Here is a 13,370-nt window from a genome sequence, read left to right on the forward strand (position 1 = left end):
GTTAATGTCTTACTTAGTTTTTACCTTCTTCTTGTCTGTCTCCATCTGTCTGTTTCTTGTTGTCTTCAGCTCTTTCATTTCAGAAGCAGTTAAGATGTGGATCTCCATGTGTGTGCCTGCCAATATCTTTTGGCCCCAAGGCTAGGCATGCTGTAGCAAGCAGAGATGTATATAATACACTTAAGAAAAACTTGGAGTTTAAAGACATGGTTTAAAATGCGCAACAAAACAATTCTGATTTATCATAAATATTTTTATTTATATGCCTAGCACAAGAGGATGAAGGTGCACTCAGCAGCAAGCAAACACCATGTGATAACATTTTCCAGGGAACAACTCCTCCTCCCCAGGAATCTCAACAAAGAGAGTTGTTGTCTTACCTACTTTGTTACCTGTCTTTGTAGGCGGGCCATAGAGTTCAGGCAAGAACCACTGAGAAAGCAGCCCCACCTCCAGCCATTCTTGCGAAGGAGGAGTTGCTCAGGAGAAGGTGGTGCTGGGTGTGTCTCTGTCCTTGCTTTTACAGATTAGCTAACCTTTACCCCTGGGGCTTCAAAGCAGTTCACACCTATTTCTGACTAAAATTCCACAGCTAAGCAAGTGGGTGGGAGATTACAACTCACGAAGAAAAAAGGCTGCACGTTTCTGGTTATCGTTACCCGCTTCTATCAGTTCCTCTGGCAATTGTGTAAGATATATAGCTCCAGCGTGTAAATAATCCTTCCCCTCCTACTTTCTACCCCTGGAGCTGTCGGGGGAGAGGGAGACGGGGGTGGGGGGGGGGGTGGGGCTGTGATGTGCTAGAAGTAAAATAATAAAACTGCAAGGTTGAAATTTAGTGGGCGGGGGAGGGAAGAATTGCGTTAGAAGCGAGTGGGAGATACCGAGACTTAACTGAGACGGTATGGGGGGGGGGGGGCGGGGAGGACACTTCTGTGGGAGGCGATGGGAAAGGTTTCCGCGAAGGAACCCGAAGAAGGGGGGCGGGGAACGTGAAAGTGACTGTGCAAAGTGCATACTGAAGAGTGTGTGCCTTTCTACAATCCGAACATAGCAGCTCTTCCGTGATTTTAAAAAGGTTTACTCGGAAGTAAGTACCTTTCTTTTCAATGGACCTTGCTCTCAAGTAAAGCGTGCACAGCACTGCAGGCTAAGGTGGAAATTCTACGAGTACGCTCGTGCGATGCCAGTGTTGGGGGAGGGGAGAGCCACAAAACCGCGCCACAGCGTGGCCCAGAAGAGTACAGGAGGGCTCCTCAGCTCGGTAGTAGCCACCCAAGTCAAGGTCCAGTATGCGAGCGGCTGAATGGGGCAGGCTTATTGGGGTGCACGAGCCAGGCGGGGAGGGCGCGTGAAGGCAAAGCGGCACCGCAACCCAAACCTTTGAGACCAAGGATGAGGAGAGTGAAGGGGGGAGGGGGCAGCGGAGAGTGAATGGCGCGAGATAGTAGGAGGGGTTGATAGGCAGGCGGGCGGGCGCGAGGCACTCCTGGACTCTGCGGGCGGGTTGGTTGGCGCTGGGCACGCGCGGCGCGGCCCTGCTGAGGCGGCTTGGCTGCGCTGGCGGCTCTTCGAACGGGGGCGCGCTGATTGCGTGATCCCGCGCGCAGAGCGAGCAAAGGAAGGGAGCGGAGGGGATTGGGGTGCTGCCGGTGTGTGCGTGAGCGCGGAGAGACCGCGGCGGAGCCCGACGCCTGGTTGGCGGCTCGGAGGAAGGCAGCATGCGGGTGGCGGCGCCCCGGGCGCTTGTGGTGAGTACCTTCTTGGCGTTTGGGATCTCGCAGGTTCCCCGCCGCCTGTTGAGTGGGGTCGGAGGTGAAGAGAGAGGGGAGTTGCCTTCTCCCACGTAATAGAAAAATGCACCCCAAGTTCTAGACCAGGTTTCGGACTTCCTTCGGTGGGAGGTACTGTGAACGTGCCGCCGCTTTCCGCGGCACCAGCCCGTGTCTGTCTCCCGGGGCAGGAACGCCGCCTCTCCCCTTGTTCTCCTGGGAGCCTTTCTCTTTTCCAACAGCGGGAACTCGTCCTCCTCAGAGAGGGAACCGTTTGGGCCCGATTCAATCGTGCATGGAGGTTTAGGGCTGGTTCTTACCTGCGGCTGCAGCCGCCATCCTTTCTTGTTTTCTTTCTTTCTTTTCATTCCGGATTCCAAACGAGGGTCTTCCCCCTCCGGAAATTTATTGCTCGGGCACTTGAGATGTACCTGTTTCGAACTGTTGCATGGTAGGGCATGTATATTCTCCTCCTCCCACCCCCGGCGATTTCTACTCGTATTTATGACATACACTAAAGAAGTCTTATTTTTAAATCAGTTGGCTGCGTTGGTTGCAACCGCTCATTTTAAAAAAAATGCATGGACAGGTTATGGAAACCCCTTTTCCAGTTGTGGGATGAAGGTTTTAATTTTGTAAAAATTTAAAAGACGCTATCTGGTGACGAAGAGAATAAAAAGGAGAGGCATCAAGTATCCAAATATCGTTGTACCTTAAAAAGGCGAAATACATTTCCATATTAATGAAAGTTGCCCGGTGACCTTTCCCGCTGGAAGACGTAATGCGCCGGAGTAATTTGTATCGCCTGTAAGAAAATCACTCAGTGTATAACCCCCCCCCCCCCCAATGTTTTTAAAAGGTGAAGAATAGACATGATCCGTCTGCCTGACTTCACCTGCGGTGCCTACAACCCAAGACTTTCTCAGTAAGGAATGTTGCCTTGCCTGCTTCTCCACCCAGAGACAAATGTTTAGAAACAAAATCTTTGGATTTCTCCCAGGTCTACCGTACAATCTGGAAAAGAGAGTCAGTGATACCACTCCAGTAACAGTCCTGAAACCAGATGCTTTTAGAAATCCTGCTTTGCCTTTTTAAATGGGAACCAAGAGTGTTCGGCGTTTTTAATCTTTGCAGCTTTGTTCTTTTTAGCTGCGGATTGATGGAAAGAAATGAGAGAAACAATGAGTTTCCTGGCTTTGGTTAGACTGGTTTGTGGTTTTGCAGTCACAGACAGCTTTAGAAAGGTGCCTTCTTGCTTCAAAGTCTGTGCTTAATGCTGTAAGCTAAATGTGGGGTAATTAAAAAACTACCTGAAACACATTTTTGCTCTGACAGTTGGTTATTAGCATTTATAATTTTTTCTTCAAAGAAAGGAGGTGCATAAAAGCCATCTAATGCTTTGGGTATTTCTCATAATTTGCATATGTTGTTTCTGTGGCACAGGTTTCTGTCACTAGAACACCATTTCTGGACAACAATGAGGCAATGTGGTTTGTTTTTTTATTTAAATAAAATGTTAAACAGTAATTGATAGTGTCTGTTAAATACTGAAAAAAGTTCTGTTAAATGTCAGTGTGTTGTGTGTTGATGACAAATTAACTTGAGCATTTTCCAGCAAGCAGTGGAAGATTTCCCTGCCACTATAAATTTCCTTTTTATTTCCTTTTTGCCATTCATTCTTAGAGGTGCTCTAATATACTTGTGTGCAGGATTTAAACTTTTGCCCCCTGTTGGACTGGCAGGAGTACTTTAGATGAGAAGAAAAGGACCCTTTTAAAATGCAAATAGTGTAGGCACTTTGTCAGCCAGCTCCCACTCAACCTGTTGGTTTCTTTTCAGCTGAAGCAATGACTGGCAGATTGTATGAAATCCCAAGACTACTTCTGAATATCAGGAATGAGAGTAGCATTTTCAGTGTTGCATTTGCCAGTATTTTTAATCTTTTCATGCTGGTCTTACATTTCTGATCAAAAATCTAAACTATGGAGTCACAGTAAAGAGTTTTGAGTTCATTTTTGTGCAAGGCAATGTAGCTGGTAGAAATATTAATAGGATGGGGGAAAATGAGTGCATGCAAATGTTGGTTATTTTCTTTATATTTATTTCTGTAAATTACATTTTCATTTGAATGTAAACCCTCAGAGAATTTCTGTGCTAGGAAACATGCATTCATGTAAATGGATTGTGACCATTTCTTCCAACAGTGTTGAAGATTAATGCTAATTCTAGTGATCTTTGATGTAATCAGTTATAGTTACATTTGCTATTGGAATGGCTACTTGCCAAGTAGAGAGTTTAACTTTACAGAATGATTTGTAAAAGACATAGCTGTGTGACCAGGAAGAGAAATTAGCTGCCTTAATGTTGGTTGTGTTTGAAGTCTCTGAATCTAGTTAACACAAACCCATAATAATAATAATAAAAAGTTAAAGGAATGGTTGCTCACTCCATGGCCTACTCATCTGATCCCATGCTGTTTTTCCTACTCTTCCTCCACCCTTATCCTGCTCTGCTTTCTGAAGGCATCAAGAAGACCTGGGACTGGCAGCTGATTTTAGCTGTCTGTGTTTCCGAGGCATGCTTATACTGGCTGCTCTCTCAGTATAGAAGGATAGACACCTCCCCACTCCAGTATGCTGCCTTCATAACACAGTGCTGTATTAACCATGGCTGTATTATTATGGTTTTGCATTAGGGTGGTCTTCATTTCCTGTTTAAATTCTACATTTGTTTAGTTTCCTAGAGGCAATTTTTGCTTACTGTATAGGAAAATTCTAGCTGCAGTCTCAAGTAAATGGGGAATAAGCACATAGGGCATAAGGCCCCAGGAATATCTTGTGCTGAAGTCTAATCAGGAGTAAGAATGTATGAACTCAATTATGTCTGGAACTATAGTTAATTTCTGTGAGTCTTGGGGAGGAGTAGGGAGAGGTTGCTTCTGTAAATCTTCATATGTGCTCATCTTTTAAAGGGAAATGTATGTGACAGTTTTAGATTACCAAGATTGTAGGCAGTATCTTTTTGTCACTAGTGGTCCTGAAGTGACAGTGACTTAATTTTAAAAACTGTGTTTAAAAATCATGTACACATCACTCATTTTCTTGATGCTTGATTCACAGTGGCCAGATTTATGTTGCTTTTAATGTACTTTAATCTTTGGTTTATTACTTTGCTATTGTTTTATCTATGGTTGTGGGATATTATGTAGTTTTAGTAGTGTGTGGTCAGCAAACTCAGCTTTGTAAATAAGAAATGTAGTCTGTTACAACAGCAGCTACCCTTGTGATCTTAATAGATAGTGAAGCAGTCTCAAAATATTTGTTTCCAATGAAAGTCTGTTAACTTTCTAGCTTGGAGGTTGACATTTGGCAATGATCCCATTTCTTGGATAGGCAATCATCTCTCTCTCTTTCTCTCTCGGCTTGTTAAAACCGCTTTTGACCAATGAGTTAATGCATCCCTTTTGCTTAAAAAGGGTTTTTCTAATTCAGCTTCATTTACAAATATTGCCATTTGCCCTTCTTGCTTCATATATGCTGCCTTGCCTGCCTTTGACAGTGTTTTGGTTGTTGGCAGAAATAATAAAGGACGACAGTTTTCCTTCCTCAGTTCTTCTGCTGAAAAAGTCAAAATGTCTGCAAAACAAAACAAGGAATATTTGTGTATTGATACCTGCAGTTAACACTGGCTGGAAGAGTATTTGGGTTATTTGCCCCCTTGTTTGTGGTGATACTCATGAGAACATCTGACAAACATTTGTTTCTCTGCCATTGACAACTATCTGAACTTGTGTGGTCTGAGGAAGTAGATCTAAGCTTGCCTAAGAAAGAAAAACTTTATTCTTTGTGTCTTCATAATACTGGGCTGTGGGAAGAAATGTTTAAGGAAAGAAATGTTTAAGGAAATCTACTTGTAATAGTGGTTTATTCCGACATCCTTAGAAACTGCAAATTGCAAGGATGTTTGCTTATAGCTTACTGTCGAGGAAACACATATTCCTATTTCACTTATCCCTCTTTAAGTAGTATTTTTGACAGCAAATGTTTTAAAAGGGACTGAGCAACTTTTGAAAGGAGCAGAAAGTATTGGTGACTACATTTTATGGGGCTCTGGACTGTATATTTCCACTGAGGCTAACCTAGTCAGGTGTTGCTCCTGTAGAAATTGATACATGAGAAGCTACTAAAAGATATTCTACAGAGTTTAGTAAACTGTTTCAGCAAAGTGTGATTAACATGTTTGTAGCTGCATTGTCAATAATTGACACTTTCACCTACCTGGCTTGTGTGATTATGAAAAGGTTGAGATTTGTATTTTGTATGGTAATAGAATTGTAAACTTAAAAACTCACCAAGTATTTGTTGGATCAGCTAAATACTGCTAGGCAGCAGTTTTCTGGTCTTGTTAGTACATTATGAAGGCCAGACATTTTTGCATTCCAATTTTGTAATGGTTTCTTAAAGCGCTTTTCAGAGGAGGCTGAGAGTTAAAGCACTTAGTTCTCATTATGCAGATAAAAATAATAAAAAAGACCTATTCAAGGTGTCAGGCCAAAATGCGGATGTATAATTCTAAAGCTAATGTTAACTATCTCTTCTATAACTTAGGGTAAGAGAATGGCATTGTTTTAGATAAACTAGTTTGTCAGTTGTGTTTGAAATTGTATACCTCTAAAATTACAGTATATATGTTTGTGCAAAAATTTGCATGAGATAGGGATCAGCAGGACAGAGTCCCCGAAGTAATTTTGACAGCATGTAGATTTCTGCTGTAATCTTGAGATAATCAGTTTTCTTTTAAAAATACTTCTCTGCAGGGCTTTTTTTGAGCAGGAACGCAGGTCAGGATGGCTTGGTGTCAGGGGTATGTGGCCTAATATGCAAATGAGTTCCTGCTGGGCTTTCTCTACAAAAAGCCCTGCACGAAACAATGGTGACATCAGGGTATGTGGCCTAATATGCAAATAAGTTCCTGCTGGGCTTTTCTACAACCCCCCTGTGTCTCTGCATGTGGAACTATAGGCGTCATGAATGATATTTTAAGACTGTATCAGAAAAAATGAATAGAGACCCTGTATCTGTCTTAAAATAGCATGATATCTAAGCACAACGCAGGCTCAAGGGACTGAATTTTGATCATGTACCATTAGGTTTAGACTGGTTTGATGACTTGGGCTGAGAGAAATACTTATTTGTCATGTTTATATGTATCATGCAAAGTCCACTTTTGTGTTGATACAGTAGTATTCTGTGCACACCCTGTAGATCATAGGTTTCTTATGTGACAATCAGTGCTACTAGATTTAACAGGCTTGCTCTGGAGTGTAATTTCATGAACTTCAATCAACTATGCAAGTATTATTACTTACGGTTGTAATTCTCCACAAAATCAGATGTATTCATTCATATGTGCAGTTACAAATTCTGATACTGGTCTTAAGCCAATTCTGACATTTATTATTATTTAATAAAAAGATTTAACCACTTTTAACCTGCTTTTCTTTGCTCAGCGTGGACTCAGAGTGGCTCACAGTATTGTAAAAGAAAAATCAACAGAGAACCATCAACAACCATTAAAATCATCATGCATATAAAAGTTACTAAACAAAGTACCTACAGTCAACAAATTAACCGTTGATAGAAACAGGCAGGCATTTTAAATGTTATTTCTATGATCAAGCATGTATCTTACAAATGGGATGTTCTAAAATTTAGTTTGATCTTTCAGAATCCATGATGGTAAAATAGCTTTGTGTACATGGAACTTTTTCATAGAACTCTCACCCAGTTGGCTGTTAGCAAACAGAGAAAAATACGCAAGATAAATCTGGAACTCTGTGTAGTTATGTGTATTGGGCTCTGTTGAACCAGCACACACAGACACCGATGGGATACTGGTAGAGAGAGAACCTATGAATAAGAAGGAACAAGATATTACTTTGCAATGAAAACTTTGTTGATGTCTTTCAGTAGAATAGCTAATGCAGTTGAGTAGGATATAGAAAAAATGGTAGCCCATGATTGAACAGTGTCTGTCAGTAAGTACACTGTAAAATGGTGGCTAGGTACAGAACAATACGCTAGGCAAAGTGGAATGGATTTTTGATGTATGAGACAGAAAAGGAAAAACATCCACGGAATGGAATCCAGAAATAAAATTTCCATTCTGGTAGAAATGTTCCTATTTGAGAGGTTGTTCCTCATAATTTTTCTTTGTTCATTCTTTACCTCGAGGACGTTTTTACCCACGTTATTATCAATGGGACACAGAGATGCATTTCAATATATGCTTATTCTGACTCTTCTCCAAGGAATTCAGGTCTTTTAGATATATTTTTGCTTTGGCTGGGAATTGAACCCAAGCCTCTTGTGTGGCAAATATAATTTCTGTCATGGGTGTGGTAGACATGCCTGTAAAAATTGCATGTGCTGTTCTGGCAAAGTTTTCTTTTATGTTGTCATGCATTTTCTCATTGCTGATAAATCACTTCAGGGATTTTGAGAGCTACAGCTTGCCTCTGCTGTGAACATAGTAGGTGGCTTTAGGCATCACTGTATTATGACTTTCATGAGGGCTTCAAGGCTGTAAGAGGTTTGATGTGGGAGAAGGAACTAGTACAGAAAAATACTCTTGTAAGGTTATAATGGTTGTTAAAGAAAAATAGTATTCAGTGGATTCAGTGAAAGGTTGTAGGAGATTGTGGTGAATTTTTTTTCCAGTTACTAGTATGGCATGTCCTGTTAACTGATTTCTGAATGTTCTCCTTTAGTGTAGGCATTTTTAGGGTTCATATGTGTGATCAAATAACTCCTGTGGTGTTCAATTACCCAGATGTCATTTGGCAATAATTACAACTGAACAGCAGAAATTTGCTGTCCTAACATCAATGCAATTAAACCTTTCTTCCAGAGTTCACAAGTGACTTACTAGTCAGACATTATTTGAGGCTGCACCAGCCTCTTTCCTTAAAATTAAACAAGGTCCAGCCTCTCGTTCTGTGAAAGGTAACTTGTTTCATGTCATGTCAGGCTTCAGGGAGCACAGAAAAGATAAGATCCTATTTCTTCAAGACTGGAATTAATTATATTGCTCTTGAGTGGAGTGGCAATGGCCTCTGATCTTTCACTGGAAACAAATTGGTGGTGGTGTCTTGGAAAACCCCAAATGATACAACCTCAACCATGTATTACCTTTGTAATTTAGGACCAACCCAGTAACACATAGCTCTTCATCAGGCCAGATGTCCCAAGCAAGAGGGGAAAAACAGTTTTTAAGCAGATTTTTCAGGTCATAATGGTTATGGTGGACTTTCTGATGTGTACTGTCCTGTATAAGCAGCCAGTGGCTCATAAAAGTTCTTTCCATGGTTTTTTTTTTGTTTCATCCCAAATGTTGGACTCTTTTACCAATTTGTTCATTCTCTCAAAAAGGCCATTGGCTTTTGGGTGATATAAAGAACTTGTTTTGTATCTAATACAATTTGTGTGGAGGTACAGATTCATTTAGGCAAAGGTTAGTTGTATATCAAAAGATTCAAAGTCCAGGTTGCTGTGGCCAGAGACCATAAAGGCTATAGGTAATAAAACAAGCTCTATAGCAACAATCCCACCCCCAGATTCTGATTTCTCTTTTAACTAGTGAGTTTAGGATAGCCACTCAGCTAAAGCCCAGGTTCACAGTGTAGTAGCCATGTGCTGCTGCCCCATGGGGTTCACTTCTGCTCACCATGGCCTTTGCCTACTTCTACCCAAACAAGCCCCCCCTCAGTCTATCACTAGCTTTGTCAAACAATATAAGATATAATCCTTGATTGTACTTTGTAAAATGCTTGTGTGTGCGTAAGGCTGGAATTGGCAAATGCCTGTAAATGATAATATTCACTTGTTGCTGTGAATGGAGAGAGCAGGTGATAAACATAGGGAATATTTTGCTGTTGACAGCAAATCCAGACATGTAGTGTATTAAGATGTTCCATTTTCTTCCATATTTGAATATGGCAATTTCTCTCTCTTTCCCCCTCCCCACTTATTTGGTATAGCAGTTTCTCATGAGTTATCTCTCTAATTTAAAACCTGTGTAGTCTAGCTCCCTTTAAATGATCAACATATTGTTCATGTTTATCTTACTTACCTTTAACATGCTCATAAAGTGATATATCAGTTGATTTACAGGTAAAGCAGAGTTCTGTGCAGGTGGTTATTAAGGTCAACCCCGTGTCTTGTTAACAGTTCAATGGATGATACATGTCATAGAGTCTGGAGCTGTCCTGTATAAGTAGCCAGTGGCTCATAAAAGTTCTTTCCATGATTCTTCTTGTTTCGTCCCAAATTTTGGACTCTTTTACCAATTTGTTCATTCTCTCAAAAAAGCCATGGGCACTTGGGTGATATAAAGAACATGTTTTGTATCTAATACAATTTGTGTGGAGGTACAGATTAATTTAGGCAAAGGTTAGTTGTATACCATTTAATATCAAAAACTCTTTAGGGAATCCTTTCCTGGCAAAAATTGAATACATTAATTTTCATCACTGTGACTGTGGAAGCATTAGCAGCAAATATAACTTTAGGACATTAGTGTACTATTACTATGGCAAGACTTCTGTGTGATGGCTGATGTTCAAGTAGCTCCATAAAGTCAAGGGCTAACATCGCCCATATTTGGGAGGGTTAGTCAACTAGTGATACAGGGATACAAAAATTTCTAAGACTTTTATCTATTTGCAAAAGCTACGCTGTTCTTGATCCACTCCTCAGTTTGTTGACCATCAACTTATTTGCCACCAGAAGTCTTGTGGCAGTTGCTTTTTGTTAGCCAAGAGAGAGAAACAGTCTGGGCTCCTGGAAGAGACACTGCTTCAAAGTCAGCCCATAGATTTTGAAGACTTTTCTTCTCTCCCATAGCTAAAGCCTATCGTGCATGCTGTCTGTTTTAGCCACTATGAAAATGGTCTTTCTTAGAATTTGAAGTAAGCGGAGAACTGTCAATCATGCAGTTCTCTTGGTAGATAGACAGTGTGTGAACTGAACCTTAGTATTCCTCTTGAGTGAGAGCAGTGTACAAATATTTGGGTTCAGGGAAAGCTATTTTTCTTATGACAGCTGTGGGCTATCAGACTACTTTGCTGATGGCTTTAATCTTTTTGGACCAAATGGCCTGAGTCAGTAAGGAGGCTATCAAAATTTAATTGGAATAAAAACAAAAGTATCCCTCTTACCAGATAATTCCTCAGAATGCCTCTCTGTGTACTACTAAATAGTTCTGATAGCCCTAATGTAGTACTTGGATGATAAACTTAGTTGGGCACTCCTTATTTGCTGGTTTGGTCATGAATTCAGGTACTTCACACTTCTGGCTATTCTGCATTCACCTTGGTTATTTCATTGGCAAATAATCGATTGGATACCATTTAAAAGCTTGGTGCAGAGAAGCACAACTTCTCTACTTTCTCTCTCCTACTTCGCCTCCCCAAATCCTTTGAAATGCTGCTCCTGGGGACGATGAAGGACACTCCAGATGGAGGACTCTCCCCCCCCCCCCAGCATGAGGGGAGAGATCTCCTTCAAAAGTGTTGGAATTTGGCAAAAATCACCTCCACCCATTTGCTGATCTTTTCAACAGGATCTAACAGAGTCCACTTGCGGAGTGGGTGGCATGTATATCTAAAGTAAATAAATAACCAATTTAGTCTGTGATTCTGTGCACAATTATCCAGGAGTAAGCCCCACTGAATTCAGTAAACTCAGTGAGAGTTAAGAACATAAGAGAAGCTATGTTGGATCAGGCCAATGGCCCATCCAGTCCATCACTCTGTGTCACATAGTGGCCAAAAAACCCAAGTGCCATCAGGAGATCCACCAGTGGGGCTAGAAGCCCTGCCACTGTGCCCCCCCCCCCAAGCACCAAGAATACAGAGCATCACTGCCCCAGACAGAGTTCCACCAATACACCGTTTCTGAGAAAACATGCATAGAAAGCATTTTTCATGGTATGCAAACATACTAAAACAGAAGTAGCATTTTATCATCTTAAATAAAATATCTTTGGGATCTGTTTTGCTTTGCAAAATTGTATGGAACTGCAGGCAAAAAAAATTCTTGACCTTTTTATTACCAAACGGATTGAAATAGTAGTTAACTAACTACTACTAGTAGTTAGTAGTTAACTAAGTAGTATGATTAATGAAATGTTTGTAGAACTGAAAGCATGCATACCTACAAATATGCTCATGTGTGTACTCCTCAGGTGTAAAATCCTTTGTGCCTAAATATTTACAGTGATGTCATTTAAAGTATTGTGTTATTAGCATATGTTAACCACTTCCCTAAATTTGATCCAATAGAAAAAAATATTTTTGTTGATATCTGTTCTTGTTGAATAAATGTGCCACTCAGTTTTAATTTTATAGGCTTGTATATGGTTTTTCCCACTGTGGAAAAGTTCAGGCTTTTTTTGCTCTGATCTTGTTCCTTGGCAACTTTCAATTATTGTAGTGCTAGATAAAGAGGAGAATTAAACCCATGGAAACAAGCATTTTAACAGGTTGAAAGACTCAATTTAAGTTTACCATAGCTCTTGCCATTAAAATGAAAATTAGAAAGATTTGAAGCAAGTCTTAACTGCTTCTTGCAGGCCTATGAAACCAACAGTCTTGCTTAATATAGCCACTTTTCTTTCTGCTTTTACTAGTTTTCTATATTTCCTACTACTAGTTCTACAGAAAATAAATAGCTATATTTATGGCTTGATAGTCCCCCCCACCTCGAGATGTTATGAAATATGGCCAACTAACTTCACCTTAGTAAAGTTATAATGCTGTTTTCTTCTTTATGATACTTTGCATTTTCTACTTCTTCCATTTCTCTCCTTCCTTAAATGATTCAGTAATAAGATCAACAATTGATTTGTAAAGTGAAGGCTAACAGATATACCACAGTATTCTCTCCAACACCACATGAAGAGAGGGAGCCCAACACTTCAGTATAGTTTGCATTTTGCCCTTGTATTTGAGTCAGGCAGTATGCTTTTGAAGTGTATCTAGAGGAGTCCTCTGGAAGGCCTTAAAAGAAGTACGGTAAATGAGTGTAGTTAAAACACTATTACTCAAAACATTTTTAACTTGGGTCCTTTTCTAAGTGTATGTTACATTCTGAGTCCCTTAATTCACTGGCATCCATCTCTTTTGCAGATGAGCCGAAGTAATCCTTGCACAGAACTGTATGTATATAATTCACTGTGAAATGTGAAGGATCTGTGAATATTGGCATTATTAGAAGACAGTAACAGGACATCTCAGACTTGTTCCTAAAGCCAGCCACCCTAAGAATGAAGAATTGAGGGGAAAGAAGCTGCTGTAGTTTGGTGGCTGATACAGTGAACTTTTGCTGGAAGATAATGACCTGTCTGCTGCAGGACATTATCCTCCCTAGCATTGACAGCACCCTGAAGATCCTACCCTGTGAGTTAAATATGAGCAATACGACTGAGGTCAGCAAAAACACTGATGCTAGATTTACTGAAGGAATGCAGATACTTTTTTTAAACTATAAAGAGGGCTAGATGACCCAGTATTATTTAGAAGTGACTTGGGAGAATTAG

General features: G+C 40.6%; 1 protein-coding gene across 14 annotated transcripts in view; it reads left to right on the forward strand.

The window, feature by feature from the left end:
• Positions 1-1,138: 1,138 nt before the first annotated feature.
• PTPRF (protein tyrosine phosphatase receptor type F) overlaps positions 1,139-13,370 on the forward strand; it is a 915,542-nt gene continuing 903,310 nt past the window's right edge. For 12 of the 14 annotated variants that reach the window (XM_060231648.1, XM_060231653.1, XM_060231652.1 and 9 more), the window contains exon 1: positions 1,583-1,751. The gene's annotated coding sequence lies outside the window, so the exon portion shown is untranslated. Of the gene's footprint in view, positions 1,156-1,582; positions 1,752-13,370 lie in introns of those variants that run through there. The other 2 variants (XM_060231649.1, XM_060231650.1) reach the window with 2 other exon arrangements.

Source organism: Heteronotia binoei, chromosome 2 (assembly GCF_032191835.1).
Source record: "Heteronotia binoei isolate CCM8104 ecotype False Entrance Well chromosome 2, APGP_CSIRO_Hbin_v1, whole genome shotgun sequence".
In the NCBI taxonomy this organism is placed as follows: Eukaryota; Metazoa; Chordata; class Lepidosauria; order Squamata; family Gekkonidae; genus Heteronotia; species Heteronotia binoei.